Source organism: Balaenoptera physalus, assembly GCF_965194825.1.
Source record: "Balaenoptera physalus genome assembly, chromosome: 17".
Taxonomy (NCBI): domain Eukaryota; kingdom Metazoa; phylum Chordata; class Mammalia; order Artiodactyla; family Balaenopteridae; genus Balaenoptera; species Balaenoptera physalus.
The window spans coordinates 53,178,237-53,193,331 of NC_138895.1; positions in this window are offsets into that span (position 1 = coordinate 53,178,237).

Sequence of the window (15,095 nt, forward strand, 5' to 3'; positions counted from 1 at the left end):
TTATTCAACATAGTTTTGGAAGTCCTAGCCACGGCAATCAGAGAAGAAAAAGAAATAAAAGGAATACAAGTTGGTAAAGAAGAAGTAAAACTGTCACTGTTTGCAGATGACATGATACTACACATAGAGAATCCGAAAGATGCCACCAGAAAACTACTAGAGCTAATCAATGAATTTGGTATAGTTGCAGGATACAAAATTAATGAACAGAAATCACTTGCATTCCTATACACTAATGATGAAAAATCTGAAAGAGAAATTATGGAAACTCTCCCATTTACCATTGCAACAAAAAGAATAAAGTACCTGGGAATAAATCTACCTAGGGAGACAAAAGACCTGTCTGCAGAAAACTATAAGACACTGATGAAAGAAATTAAAGATGATACCAACAGATGGAGAGATATACCATGTTCTTGGATTGGAAGAATATTGTGAAAATAACTATACTACCCAAAGCAATCTACAGATTCAATGCAATCCCTATCAAATTACCAATTGCATTTTGTACAGAACTAGAACAAAAAAATCTTAAAATTTGTATGGAGACACAAAAGACCCCGAACAGCCAAAGCAGTCTTTAGGGAAAAAAACGGAGCTGGAGGAATTAGACTCCCTGACTTCAGACTATACTACAAAGCTACAGTAATCAAGACAATATGGTACTGGCACAAAAACAGAAATATAGATCAATGGAACAAGATAGAAAGCCCAGAGATAAACCCACGCACCTATGGTCAACTAATCTATGACTAAGGAGGCAAAGATATACAATGGAGAAAAGACAGTCTCTTCAATAAGTGCTGCTGGGAAAACTGGACAGCTACATGTAAAAGAAGGAAATTAGAATACTCCCTAACACCATACACAAAAATAAACTCAAAATGGATTAGAGACCTAAATGTAAGACCGGACACTATAAAACTCTTAGAGGAAAACATAGGAAGAACACTCTTTGACATAAATCACAGCAAGATCTGTTTTGATCCACCTCCCAGAGTAATGGAAATAAAAACAAAAATAAACAAATGGGACCTAATGAAACTTCAAAGCTTTTGCACAGCAAAGGAAACCATAAACAAGAGGAAAAGACAACCCTCAGAATGGGAGAAAATATTTGCAAACGAATCAACGGACAAAGGATTAATCTCCAAAATATATAAACAGCTCATGCAGCTCAATATTAAAGAAACAAAGGACCCAATCCAAAAATGGGCAGAAGACCTAAATAGACATTTCTCCAAGAACACATACAGATGGCCAGGAAGCACATGACAAGCTGCTCAACATCACTAATTATTAGAGAAATGCAAACCAAAACTACAATGAGGTATCACCTCACACCAGGTAGAATGGGCATCATCAGAAAATCTACAAACAACAAATGCTGGAGAGGGTGTGGAGAAAAGGGAACCCTCTTGCACTGTTGGTGGGAATGTAAATTGATACAGCCCCTATGGAGAACAATATGTAGGTTCCTTAATAAACTAAAAATAGATTTACCATATGATCCAGCAATCCCACTACTGGGCGTATACCCAGAGAAAACCATAATTCAAAAAGACACATGCACCCCAATATTCATTGCAGCACTATTTACAATAGCCAGGTCATGGAAGCAACCTAAATGCCCATCGAGAGCCGAATGGATAAAGAAGATGTGGTACATATATACAATGGAATATTACTCAGCCATAAAAAGGAACGAAATTGAGTCATTTGTTGAGACGTGGATGGATCTAGAGACTGTCATACAGAGTGAAGTAAGTCAGAAAGAGAAAAACAAATATCGTATATTAACGCATGTATGTGGAACCTAGAAAAATGGTACAGATGACTGGTTTGCAGTGCAGAAGTTGAGACACAGATGTAGAGAACAAACGTATGGACACCAAGGGGGGAAAACCACGGTTGGGTGGGGATGGTGGTGTGCTGAATTGGGTGATTGGGATTCACATGTATACCACTGATGTGCATAAAATTGATGACTAATAAGAAGCTGCAGTATAAAAAAACAAACAAACAAACAAAACCAAGAGCTGGTTCTCTGAAAGGATAAACTAAACTGAGAAACCTCAGGCCAGGTTCACCAAGAAGAAAAGAGAATGAACCCAAATAAACAAAATAAGAAATGAAAAAGGAGAAATATCAACTGATACCACAGAAATACAGATAACCATAAAAGAATACTATGAACAATTATATGCCAACCAATTCAACAACCTAGAAGAAATGGACAACTTTCTAGAAACATACAGTGCACCAAAATTGAATCAAGAAGAAATAGATAATTTGAACAGACTGATCACTAGAAGTGAAATAGAATCTGTAATAAAACAAACAAACAACAACAACAAAAAAACTCCCTACAAAAAATGTCTAGGACCAGATGGCTTCAGAGGCAACTTCTACCAACACACAAAGAAGAATTTTACTGATCCTTCTCAAATTCTGCCAAAAGTTTGAAGAGGAGGGAACACTCCCAAAGATGTTCTATGAAGCTGCCATCACCTTGATACCTAAACCAGATAAAGATACCACCAAAAAATTAAATTATAGGCCAATATCTTTGATTAATATAGATGCAAAAATTCTTAACAAAATACTAGCAAACCAAATCCAACATCACACAAAAAACATCATACACCACAACCAACTGGGATTCATCCCAAGTTCACAAGGATGGTTCAACATATGCAAATCAATCAATGTGATACACCATATCAACAAAAGGAAAAAACCCACATGATCATCTCAATAGATGCAGAAAAAGCATTTGACAAAATTCAACAGCTATTCATGATAAAAACTCTTACCAAAGTGGGTATAGAGGAAACACATCTCAACCTAGTAAAAGCTATTTATGACAACCCACAGCCAATATAATACTCAACAGTGAAAAGCTGAAAGCCTTCCCAGTAAAATCTGGCACAAGACAAGGATGCCCACTCTCACCACTTCTATTCAACATAGTATTGGAATTCCTAGCCACAGCAATCAGGCAAGAAAAAGAAATAAAGTGTATCCAAATTGGAAGGGAAGAGGTAAAATTGTCACTATATGCAGATGATATGATACTGTATACCGAAAATCCTAAAGACTGGCACACAGAAACTACTAGAACTGATAAATGAATTTAGCAAAGCAGCAGAATACAAGGTTAACATACAGAAATTGGTTGCATTTCTTTACTCTAACAATGCAATAGCAGAAAGTAAAAATAAAAAGTATCTTTTAATAAAGCACCAAAAAAAAAAAAAAAATTAGGAATAAACCTGACCAAGAAGGTGAAAGACTTATAGGCTGAGAACTACAAAACATTAACTAAAGAAACTGAAGATGATTTAAGCAAATGGAAAGATATCCCATGCTCTTGGATTAGAAGAAGTAAAATTGTTAAAATTACCATACTACCCAAAGCAATATACAGATTTAATGCAATCCCTATTAAAATACCCATGACATTTTTCACAGAACTAAAACAAATAATCCTAAAATTTATATGGAATCATAAAAGACCCAGAATTGCCAAAGCAATCCTGAGGAAAAAGAACAAAGCAGGAGGCATAACGCTCCCAGACTTCAGACAACACTACAAAGCTACAGTAATCAAAGCAGTGTGGTATTGGCACACAAAAAACGACATATGGATCAATGCAACAGAACAGAGAGCCCAGAAATAAACCCACGCAACTATGGTCAATTAATATTAGACAAAGGAGGCAAGAATATAAAATGGGAAAAGACAGTCTGTTTTGCAAGTGGTGCTGGGGAAGTTAGACAGCTGCATGTAAATCAGTGGAGAACATGCCTTCACACCATGCACAAAAATAAACTCAAAATGGCTAAAAGACTGAAATATAAGACAAGACACCATAAAGCTAGAAGAGATCATAAGGAAAACATTCTCTGACATAAGTCGTACCAATTGTTTCTTAGGTCAGTCTCCCAAGGCAATAGAAATAAAAGCAAAAATAAACAAATGGGGCCTAATCAAACTTACAAGCTTTTGCACAGCAAAGGAAACCATTTAGAAAAATGAAAAGACCTACAGAATGGGAAAAATATTTGCAAATGATGCAACAGATCAGGGCTAATTTCTAAAATATACAAACATCTCATACAACTCAACAACAAAAAACCAAATAATCCAATCAAAAAAATGGGCAGAAGACCTAAATAGACATTTCTCCAAAGAAGACATACAGATGGCCAATAGGCACATGAAAAGATGCTCAACTAATTATTAAAGAAATGCAAATCAAAACTACAATGAAGGGGACTTCCCTGGTGGTCTAGTGGCTAAGGCTCTGCACTCCCAATGCAAGGGCCCTGGGTTTGATCCCTGGTCAGGGAGCTAGATCCCACATGCCATAACTAAAAGATCCCATGTGCTGCAACTGAGACCCAGTGCAGCCAAATAAATAAATTAAATAAATAAATATTAAAAAAAAAAACCTAGGATGAGGTAACACCTCACACTGGTCAGAATGGCCATCATTAAAAAGTCTACAGGGACTTCCCTGGTGGTCCAGTTGTTACCACACTGTGCTTCCAATGCAGGGGGCGCAGATTCGATCCCTGGTCAGGGAACTAGGATCCCACAGGCTGCATGGGGCAGCAAAAAAAAAAAAAAAAGTCTACAAATAACAAATGCTGGAGAGGGTATGGAGAAAAGGGAACACTCTGACACATCCTTTACTGATAGCCCCTCAATATATGTGGGAATGTATATATGTGGGAATGTAAATTGATACAGCCACTATGGAGAATAGTATGAAGGTTCCTTAAAAAACTAAAAATAGAGCTACCATATGATCCAGCAATCCCACTCCTGGGCATATGCCCAGAGAAAATCATAATTTGAAAACATACATGCACCCCAATGTTCATTGCAGCACTGTTTACAATAGCCAAGACAAGGAAGCAACCTAAATGTCCATCGACAGAGGAATGGAGAAAGAAGATGTGGTACATATATACAATGGAATACTACTCAGCCATATAAAAGAATGAAATAATGCCATTTGAAGCAACATGGATGGACCTAGAGATTATCATATTAAGTGAAGTAAGTCAGACAAAGACAAATATTGTATGATTATCTCTTATATGTGGAATCTAAAAAAAAGATACAGATGAACTTATTTACAAGACAGAAACTGACGCACAGACTTAGAATACAAACTTTTGGTTACCAAAGGGGAAAGGTGGGGGGAAGGATAAATTAGGCGTTTGGGATTAACATATTCACACTACTATATATAAAATACATAATCAACAAGGACCTACCATATAGCACAGGAAACTCTACTCAATACTCTGTAATAACCTATATGGGAAAAGAATCTGAAAAATAGATATATGTATAACTGAATCACTTTGCTGTGCACCTGAAACTAACACAACATTGTAAATCAAATATACTCCAATATAAAATAAAATTAAAAAAAAAAAAAGCTAACAGTAATTACTGCCAAGGCAATAAAAGAAAAAAAGAAAGAAAAAAAAAAACCCAAACACAATCCTACAAAAAGTAGAGCCCAGACTGCTGCAATGAAGAACAAAAATTCTATGAATGTATCAGAAGTTGTAATAGGGGTATAATTTACACTTCTTCACTTTCTTTTCCAAATGCACACATTTTTACTCTTGAAAAAATGTCACTATAGACTTTTAATTGATGCAGATCATTTATTCCAAGCCCTTCAGGTTGTCTCCCAGAAGGTACCAAACTTTGGGCATTTTGGAAATGTGATAAGACCAGTAGTAAATATATAAACGTGAGTTGATTGCCACAAGTGTTGTGCTACAAAACGAGTTTCTAAATTTTATTAGGTTCTTCCCCGTATTTTTCTTTCATGCATATGTGTGCTTGACAGAGTCTATGAGACATGCCTTTTCCTAGCAGCAAAGGAGTCTGGCGTGAGTTTATGGAATCCTCTTTGAGCATGCTCACCTGTTAATGTGAGAAGAGTTTCTCTAAAGATGTTGGCTGCATCGAGAGAGAAAGAATTAGAGGGAGAGAGACAAGCAGAGAGACAGAAAGATCTATAACCTCTCATTTTACAGATGACAAAATGGAGACAAGGACTATCGTTGAAATTCAGGTTTTCTGCTCTGTTAGTGCTCTAGGATCATTGATATTATGATTACCCTTTTTGTTAGTTGTGTATTGGACAGTTTTCATAATATTTCTGTATGAATATGAAAGCAAATGGATCTGGACTTCATAAAATGGGCTAATGTTGACTATTTTCTTTTTAAACATGTTTACATTGAGAAAATGTATCCTCTAGACGTGAAGAGAGACTTAGAATGAGGAGGTCAGAAATGCAATCTCTTGGGGAAACGTCAGTGCACAAAGTGCACCATAGGAAACTACTATTCTGATGATGCTTTAGTCAATATGCTGGGGAAGGAGGTCAAAGGGGAAATACTAAATATGCTTTCATAATTAAGAACATATAAAGTTTACTTCAATGTTTTAAAGAATAGTCCATTAGTTAGGAAAAATATTTTTCCCATTTCTACTGGAAAAAAAAATTGGAGTTCAAGAAAAGTTCAAATTGTAAAAAGTGAGATATATGATTGATATAAATTAATAGCAATTTTTTAATACAGCACAACTAACTTTATACCAAATAGAAGATAATATTTTATATCTTATAAATATATATTCATGTCTGTTATTTTTCTATATTTTATCATTTGCCATCTATATATTGTTATTTTCATAATAGATATAAACATTTTAAAAGTTATTTTGTTATATAAGGGGGCAAAGTTTTTTTTAAAAGTTCATTTATGATTTGACATTGAATGTCAAGGGAAATGCAAGGCATGATACATTGACGCAAAGAGTTTTATTAATCTATTTTCGCCAACGAACTAGTCTGTGTTTATATGTTATGAACCATAAGAAATATAGTAATAAATAGAAATAAAAAAGCACAGGGACCTCATAGTTCCCATTCCAAAGTTTCAGCCATGAATCAGGTACAACAATGTAAAACCTATCAGTTACAAAAGAGGTTGGATTCAAACTGGGTTTCTGGCAGATGGGACAAATCAAGGTCACCTGTCTAGACGACTAAACCCTTTTTACTAATATTTATGGAAAAGGCACTTCTATTCGTAGCTTCTGGTGATTTTAGGAACCAAGTGGAACCTTTCTCTTCTTCCTGGGAATGTCCCACTCTTGGAGAAGAACAGACCGGTTTATTTATTTATTTATTTATTTTTCCTGTTCCTTTCCTACATTTGACATCAGTAAAAGTTTTAAATATCACAACTGATTTGGCTGTAAATGGAGAAACAGTACCAAACAAAATAAAATGAAAAACCCAAAGGACAAACAGAAAATCCTAAATAAACCCTCAAGTTTGGTCTTGGGGTTTTACATATACCAATGACACAGGAGATCATAAACAGCATAATTAACACAGCAAGGATAGGGTACACGGTGCACAGAGTCCCAAGATAACCCTGCCTAAACACCTTGTGGAGATCCTAACAGGTACTCTGGCCACACATTTTTACAATAAAATATCATCTTCCTCTCACCCATGTGTTCATAGCTGTAATCAGATCAATTATCCAAAATGCGCCTCAGAGGACTTTAGGGATTGTTGAAACATTCCCCATTTTTAAAGACAGAAATTCAAGACAAACAAAACACAAACTTCACACACAAATGCCAGCATCCAAACAAACAAATGAACCTGTTCACAAATCGGGGAGAAGTCCAACAACTCTTTCCTCTCTCCAACAGTGTACCCCACTCAAATGCAAAACAAATTGGCTTATTCCAGAGAAAAAGCCCCAAATGGAGAGAAAATAAAGTTCCCAGCTGTACACACTGGAGTGACTTACCCTACTGTATGGAGCTCGCCAGCTGCCGAATGTCGATTCCTTGTTCCAACTGCCAAGCGCTGGGGTAGCCACTGTTACTTCAGAGAATTCTGAAGGGAAGATCCTCAGTACAAGTGGTCCCGGCAGATGCTAAGGCCTTACCTGAAAATTTTCCAGCTGGGGCCGGCCATCCCACCTCTGCTTGGCAAGAGGCTGGAGAGAGAAACTCGGCAATGCAGCCCATGCCATAGTCTCTAACAGTTAGACGGACTCTCCTTGCTAACGCCTAGCCTAAATCTCCCTTCTGGAGTTTTACATTTCCTAGACTCAGTGTTACCGAGACCAAGTTGTTGGGGAAAGGAATAGCGACTTTATTCAGAAAGCCAGCGGACTGAGAAGACTGCAAACTCACATCCCCAAGAACCATCTTGCCTGAGTTAGAACTTAGGCTTCTTTTATACTAAAGGGGGAGGGAGTAAAGTCAAACACTTCCTGGTTCCGGTCCGCCTCCAGAGGGGTGTGTTAATTTCTTCCTCCCTGCAGTCATTCACAGGTGGACCTGGTCAGGCTGTTTCCTAAGAGCTAAACAAAGGTTTTTTAGCTTAATGCTCATTACCTAGGAGGCAGGGTTCCCAGAGATGGGCCATTTTGTGTAATTTAAGCTTATAGGAAACATCCCTTTAGTGACGAACTTGTAATGGAATACAGAAGTTCTCCCCTATTACATTAGCACTACCTTCTAGAACTATATTAAAAAGGGCTGATCTCTATTCCACATGATAGTCCTTCAAATATTTTGTTAGCTGTTGTACTTTCCCCAGCTCTAAGAAAGCAGCAGAGCAAGTTGGCTAAAAGTACCAGTTCTAGATAAGAATACTTGAGTTCAAAAATATGCTCCTTCATGTACTAGCTGTATAAACTTGAGTGAGCCACTAGTCTCTCTAAGTCGGCTTTATCATCTATAAAATGGGGAAGCAGGGATAACAATGGTACCTACCTCCCAAGGTTTTTGAGAGCATTAAGTGAGATAACAGATATTAATTCTAGACATGTAAGTACTCAGTAAGTATTAACCATTGCTGTGGTGATGGTGATTATAATTATTACTACCACTATTTACTCTTCTCTCACCCAGGCACTTCTAATCCCTTCAACCATTTCTCATTTACTAGAAACCTGGTCATCTTGCTTGTACTTTAATATCGTCTCCAGAATTAAACAAAGGACCCCAGATGGGTACTGGCCCAAGAAGAGTACTAGACTATGGCCCCTACTTCTATAAACACAGCCTAAAATTCTGTTGACTAAAATCGGGTCAAGATCAAAGCTTTGTAATCCTCTACTGGTAATATTGCTGGATATTAATAGTTATTGTCATGTAATACCATTATAGTTTATAAAATGCCTTTAATATAATCTAACTTAATCCTTATGAAGTAAATAGTGTTATTATCTTTATTTTGCACCTAAGAAATCTGTAGTTCAGAGAGTTTAAATAATGTGAGCAACGTCTCCCATCTGAGAAGTGGTATATCCAGATGCAAACCAGGGTCCTCTGACAACAAACTGAGTTGTTCGATCAATTATGAGACCACTTCACCACGTCACCACCATGCATTTTCCCTCTTTATCCTTAGGCAATCCATAGGACCTTTCTCAAATGACTTACTGAAATACAGATTTATTTCAGTACCTTTATTATATTTTCCTCCTACTGCAAGGTGCCAACAAAGCATGGGGAGGAGAGTGAGGTGGGGAGGGAGGAAGCAGTTGCTGGTTATAATCATGGCTACTTCTCTGAGTTATTATTTGGATTTGACTAGAACACGGATATGGACTTGGCAGAAAGTGGGTACTCACCAATGGCAGCTCTTTTCCTTATCATGGAAACTCTTCCCATCATAGCACTCTTCCTACAGGTACATGCGCAGGTGCTATTTATCCTCACTTATGGGATAAAGTGAGGCTATCCTCCTTTTCTCATCAGAGCTCATCAGTGGAGCCTCTCTGTAATTAGACTTTTCATTTATATGTTTGGTTTATGTATTTCTGTTTTGTCTGCCTTTCCCTTTTTTCTCGTTGGAATATTAGGATGATTTGTTTTCCCTAGATTTTTGCATGCCTCTTTGGCCATTACCACTCCTGCCAGGGAATCATCCTTATATCCTCTGAATTTTTCAACACGCCAGTAAAAGCTCTAGGACACATGTCTGATGATGACCAGTATCTTCTTTCCTCATTGTGATAAATATAAAATGAAACAGTGACTTACCCCCAAGAGTGTAAATGACTAACTTCTACTTAACAAACCAGTTTGGGGGTTTTTGTTTGTTTGTTTGTTTTAGAATTACACTCTATTGGCTGGTTCCTGGCTCTGCCACTTAGTGTTCAGCCTTGACAATATCATTTATATTCTGAGTCTCACTACTCACAGCGGCAAAATAGGAATAGTAAAACTATCCAATGCATTGGGTTCTCAGGAGGATTAAATGAGATTATGTAGAACCCACAGCATCATGAAGGTATAAAATAGGTGCTTGCAAATGCCAACTATTATGAGCATAAGAAATTAATTAGAATGTCCTGAAAACTGTTTCATTCTTTGTTGGTCTGTCCCATCGAAAGTACAAGCACTCCTAAGGAAACAAGTAGTTTCCTCTGTACATTCAGGGCACCAGCTGCTGGATTTGCAGGTGGGTCTGTTGAGTTCCGTAATAGCAGACTTTGCCTAATCTCCCCTGGAGATGAAGGTACCCCCAATGGATTCAGCAGCCCCCAGTCAGAGCTGCATACAAGAAAGACCCCAGTGAGGAATCTCAAGAAGGAAGGCAGCTCAGGGCCTTCTCAGAAGGGAGCAGCTGGGCAGACAGAGCTGGGCAGTTATCCAAAAGCTAGGACTTTAAAAATACCCTGGGAGAGTTCACTCCATATGGGCTGGCTCTGTGTGTCCTGGAGCATTGGGGATGGGAGGGGAAGTCCTGTCTCCCGGAAGATAACACTAGATGGGAGCAGGGCGACCTCAGAATCCTCGTAGGCAGATCCTTGCATTCTGATCATGCAGCTTCTCTGGATGTTTCCTAAGCAAGAAGTAGGTCAGGCTCTTTTCTGGGTCTCACCTCCAGAGTCTGGGCTCCCCTCTGTCATAGGTCTGGCTGGTAGGCTGCCAGGGACAACAGACTTCTTGGGTTTCCACTCAAGGACAGCAGGGCCCGGCCCTGACAATATGCTGGGGTACACAAACCCTGAACCACTGATGGATGACTCGGGCCCTACCTGGGAAAGATGAACAGCATGGTAACAAGAAACTGTCTGTTAGGCAATCATAAACTTTTCTGAACAAATTTCAAGCTCTTGCTGGAGAACTATTGAAAAATGTGGGGAAAGGTGCATGTTGCCTAGTTCATTCTTGATTTGTGTGCTAACAGCCAGGAAGCTTATGTAAGTTGCTTGTAATACAGTAAATGAAACAAACCAAACAAAAATCAAAATAGTCCCCAAAACCCCCAGTGCTTTGGTGGTATGGGGAGCAGATGGGGGGTTGACTGATCCTGAACGTTCTGAGTTCTGACAGGTGCTGAGCCCTCAAGGTTGACCATCCAATCAACCTTTAGGTACATGGTGCTTCAAGACTGTTAGAGAAATAATCCCAAACTCACAAAACCAAAGATCTAGTTCTTCAGGAGGAGCAAAGGGCACAGTCAGGTGGGGAACTACAGGCACCCTCCACTTTGCACCACTTCACCTTTAGGAAAGACCTACATTAGTATTGTTTTCACTAACCGAAAGAAATCTGAAGAGGATTTTTGCTTTTATGAGAAACGGTGAAAGCAAAAGTAGTGTTCAGCGTCTCTTCTCTGCAGTGAGCCCTTATAGAGGCAGCGCGCATCCCGAGCAGTGAGAGCGGCCCCGCCAAGCTCCTTCCCCAGAAACTGCACTCAACATCTCAGCATCCAGCTGCCATCGCTTGCAACTGTGTCTGTGAGCGTCTTGCTTTACCTCCATTTATTTTGTGCACCCGTTAGTAAGACGTGCCCTAAAGTAATTGCTTCTTTGCGTTAAGTCATTTCAGATGGTGAAGGTTTCATAGGAATGTTCTATTTTGTGATGGCGAGGGAAACCTGTATCTCGAAATCTTTCCTGTAAGTTCTGCCCAAGACTTCAGGTCTTACGGGGGGAGTGTTCAATATTTAACTATTAAGTATTATGTTAGCTGTAGGATTATTGCAGATGCTCTTTATCATATTGAGGAAGTTCCCTTTTACTCTTAATTTGCTGAGAGTTTTTGACATGAATAGGTATTAAATTTTGTCAAATGCCTTTTTTCCTTCTATTGAGATGTTTATGTGTTTTTTCTCCTGCCCTCTGTTAACATGGTGAATTACACTGGTAGAAACATAGACCATGGCTCAAGGGTCCAAGGAACTGGAGGGTAGACACCAGCAAGCAGCGGTCCTGGAGGGAGACCGCAGATTGTAAGAACTTTTTAGTTTTTGGTTTCCTAGTGGTAAAACTCTCCACTAATTGCCACTTGGCTCTTGTCTCCACTGCACAGCTGGTCTTCTTAATAATGACAACTCTGAAGAATATACTGTAAGACAGTGTATTCTCTTGATTTTACTTTTAAAAAGTATATATTAAATTCTGTTCAAGCACTAGCAATGCCATTGCAGCCATTCCAGGCTGCAAAGGGATTCTCTGGATATGTCCAAAGTGTATGTTTTTATGCCTAAAATCTGTGTCAGTTGCTAGATAAGATATACACTAGACAGGCACATATAGAGGAAGAGCTGGTTAGTTTTCTTTAGGAAGAAATGCTCACCTGAAGGAGGTGAAATTTTCTGTTTACTGTTTACTTTTCTGTTTCAGTTTACTCATCTGTAAACTGAGGTGCAGAATGCCCACTTCAAAGGGCTTTGGGAGTTTAAATGACAAAAGAAATGACCACATCCAACACAGCTTAGTATATAATAAGTGCTCAACCAAAGTTATTTCTTGAATTAGTTAGAGATTGCATTCAGTCATAGGTAAGAGTCCCCAGTAAAAGTAGGCTTAAAATATAGAGGCTTATTTTTTCTTCAAGGTTACATCCTTGAAGATGGTAGCTGCAGCTCCTGCCATCACAACTGCACTATAGGAATTCTGTGTTTTGTTTTGTTTCATTTTTTCTTACTTGTAGAACTTTAATGTGTCATTCCATTGTCTTCTCATCGTAATGGCCTCCATTATTCGTGATGAGAAGTCAGCCATTATTCATACTCTTCCTTCCCTTTTTTTAGTATATTTTAAAAAGTATGATAGCTTTTATGCTTTTCTCTTCACCTTTGGTTTTCAGCAGTTTGATTACATTGTACCTAGATGTGCTTTTCTTTGTATTTAAATTACTATTAAGTCATTGGTGGGGTCTTTGGGTCCTGTCAAACTTTTTTCTGGGTCTTTGGGTCCTCTCAAACTTTTTTCTGGGTCTTTGGGTCCTGTCAAACTTTTTTCATTCTATGTTAGGGCAGGTCTGTTTCAGTTTTGAAATTAGTCTTAGAGCATGGCCCTCATCCCTAAGTTATGGTCTTTCTGGAGTAATAACTGAATGTGTGCATTACTCAGGGAGGTGTCTCCACTCTGGCTGGTCTAAAATCCCAACATCTCCCAGCATCGTTTTTCAGCTAATCTCCTCAAAATATTTGATCTCTAAAGTCTAGCCCTTTCATACACAGTCTGGTCCTCAGCCCAGAAATTGAGGTGAATTATCGTGCTGACTTCTGAGGTCACCTCTCTGTACAGCTCCCTTTTCTCAGGTACTCTGTCCAAAAATTCCAGCTGCTTCAGCAGCCCAGAAGTTGTCTCCTTGATTCCTTAGCTCACCAGGATGACAGCTCGGCTTGGCTTGCTCCTCCTTATGCTGAGCCAGAAGAGTGTCCCTAGATAGAAAGCCAGAATGCCCACGGGCTCACTTCCTGCGTTTCCTCCCCTCAAGTTCACAGTCCTACCCTGAATGTTGTTTCATACCTGAAAACAGATGCTTCATACACATTGTTCAGTTTTATAGTTGTTTTGGGAAGTCCAGCACTTCACTTACTTATATGGCTAGAAGCAGAAACCTACTGCCAAAAATGTTATCTATTTATTATTTTATTGGTAGCCCTACTAGTAGTAACACGATAACATCAACTCTTTTGTGGTCTACAAAAATGTTTAAAATACTTTAATTTTTAAATATAAAGCATATAAAGAGTTATATTACTAGGTTGAACCTTTCTCTAACTCCTCCTTATACCTCTAGAGGCAACTACTATCCTGCATTAATGTGTATCACCTTTACGTATATCTTTATACTGTTTCTATTCATGAACATATCCTCAAACAGGAAAATGGATAAGTAACTGGAATACTTAAACATTGGAATGGAGAGATGCTTTGGAGAGAGTATAGAAGTTGTATTAGAGAGAAAGATTCTAGAGGTAGGAAGATGAATTAGAAAGTAGTTGAAATGGTCCATGTGCACGTTGGTGAAGCAGGGGTTAGGGCAAGAGGAATAGATAAGGAGACTCAAAGACCATTTACACGGAAGGAACAACATATTTAATTTGACTTAGAGCTTGAATTTTAAGTATATTTATTGGTATTATTTAAATATTTAGAAATATAGTTTTCCAAGTTATGGCCTGTTAAACAGTTAATGAGTGTCTACTGTGTACCAAGCACTGTGCTGAGTTCTGTGGAGATGATATTGAGCAAAAAAACCCCATAGTTTCTGCTTATATGGATCCTTTGGTTGGCCCAAAGTCCATTCAAAAGGGACAAATCTAAACAGCTATTTTTCAGCCTGTTATTCAGCAGGTATGCATTCATAAGGCCATGCCAGGTGTGTTCAGTCAGTGCCCATTCTAATTCGTTGGCACCCTCTTCTAGTAGGTTGATTCTCCATTCTGATTGGTTGAGGTCTGCCTTGTATTAGTTATTAAGTATTTGACTCTCACCAGAAATAACCAGTAATGTGGCACCCAAAAGATAAGCTGAACGTATCATTCTCTTTCTCTCAAAAGAAAAACATGGAAAGAATTAGCCCTACAACCCAAAATTGTGGATCACAAAAAACATGATTAAATAGAGGAAGTTAATTGATAGTAGGATTTTTAAAAAAGCAGACATATAAGACTGTAATTGCATCACAGTCATGGCGTAGCATTATAGCTCTGCCAGGATGCTTTGATCAGTCTTGAATTCAGAACCATCTGTCAGCTACAGAC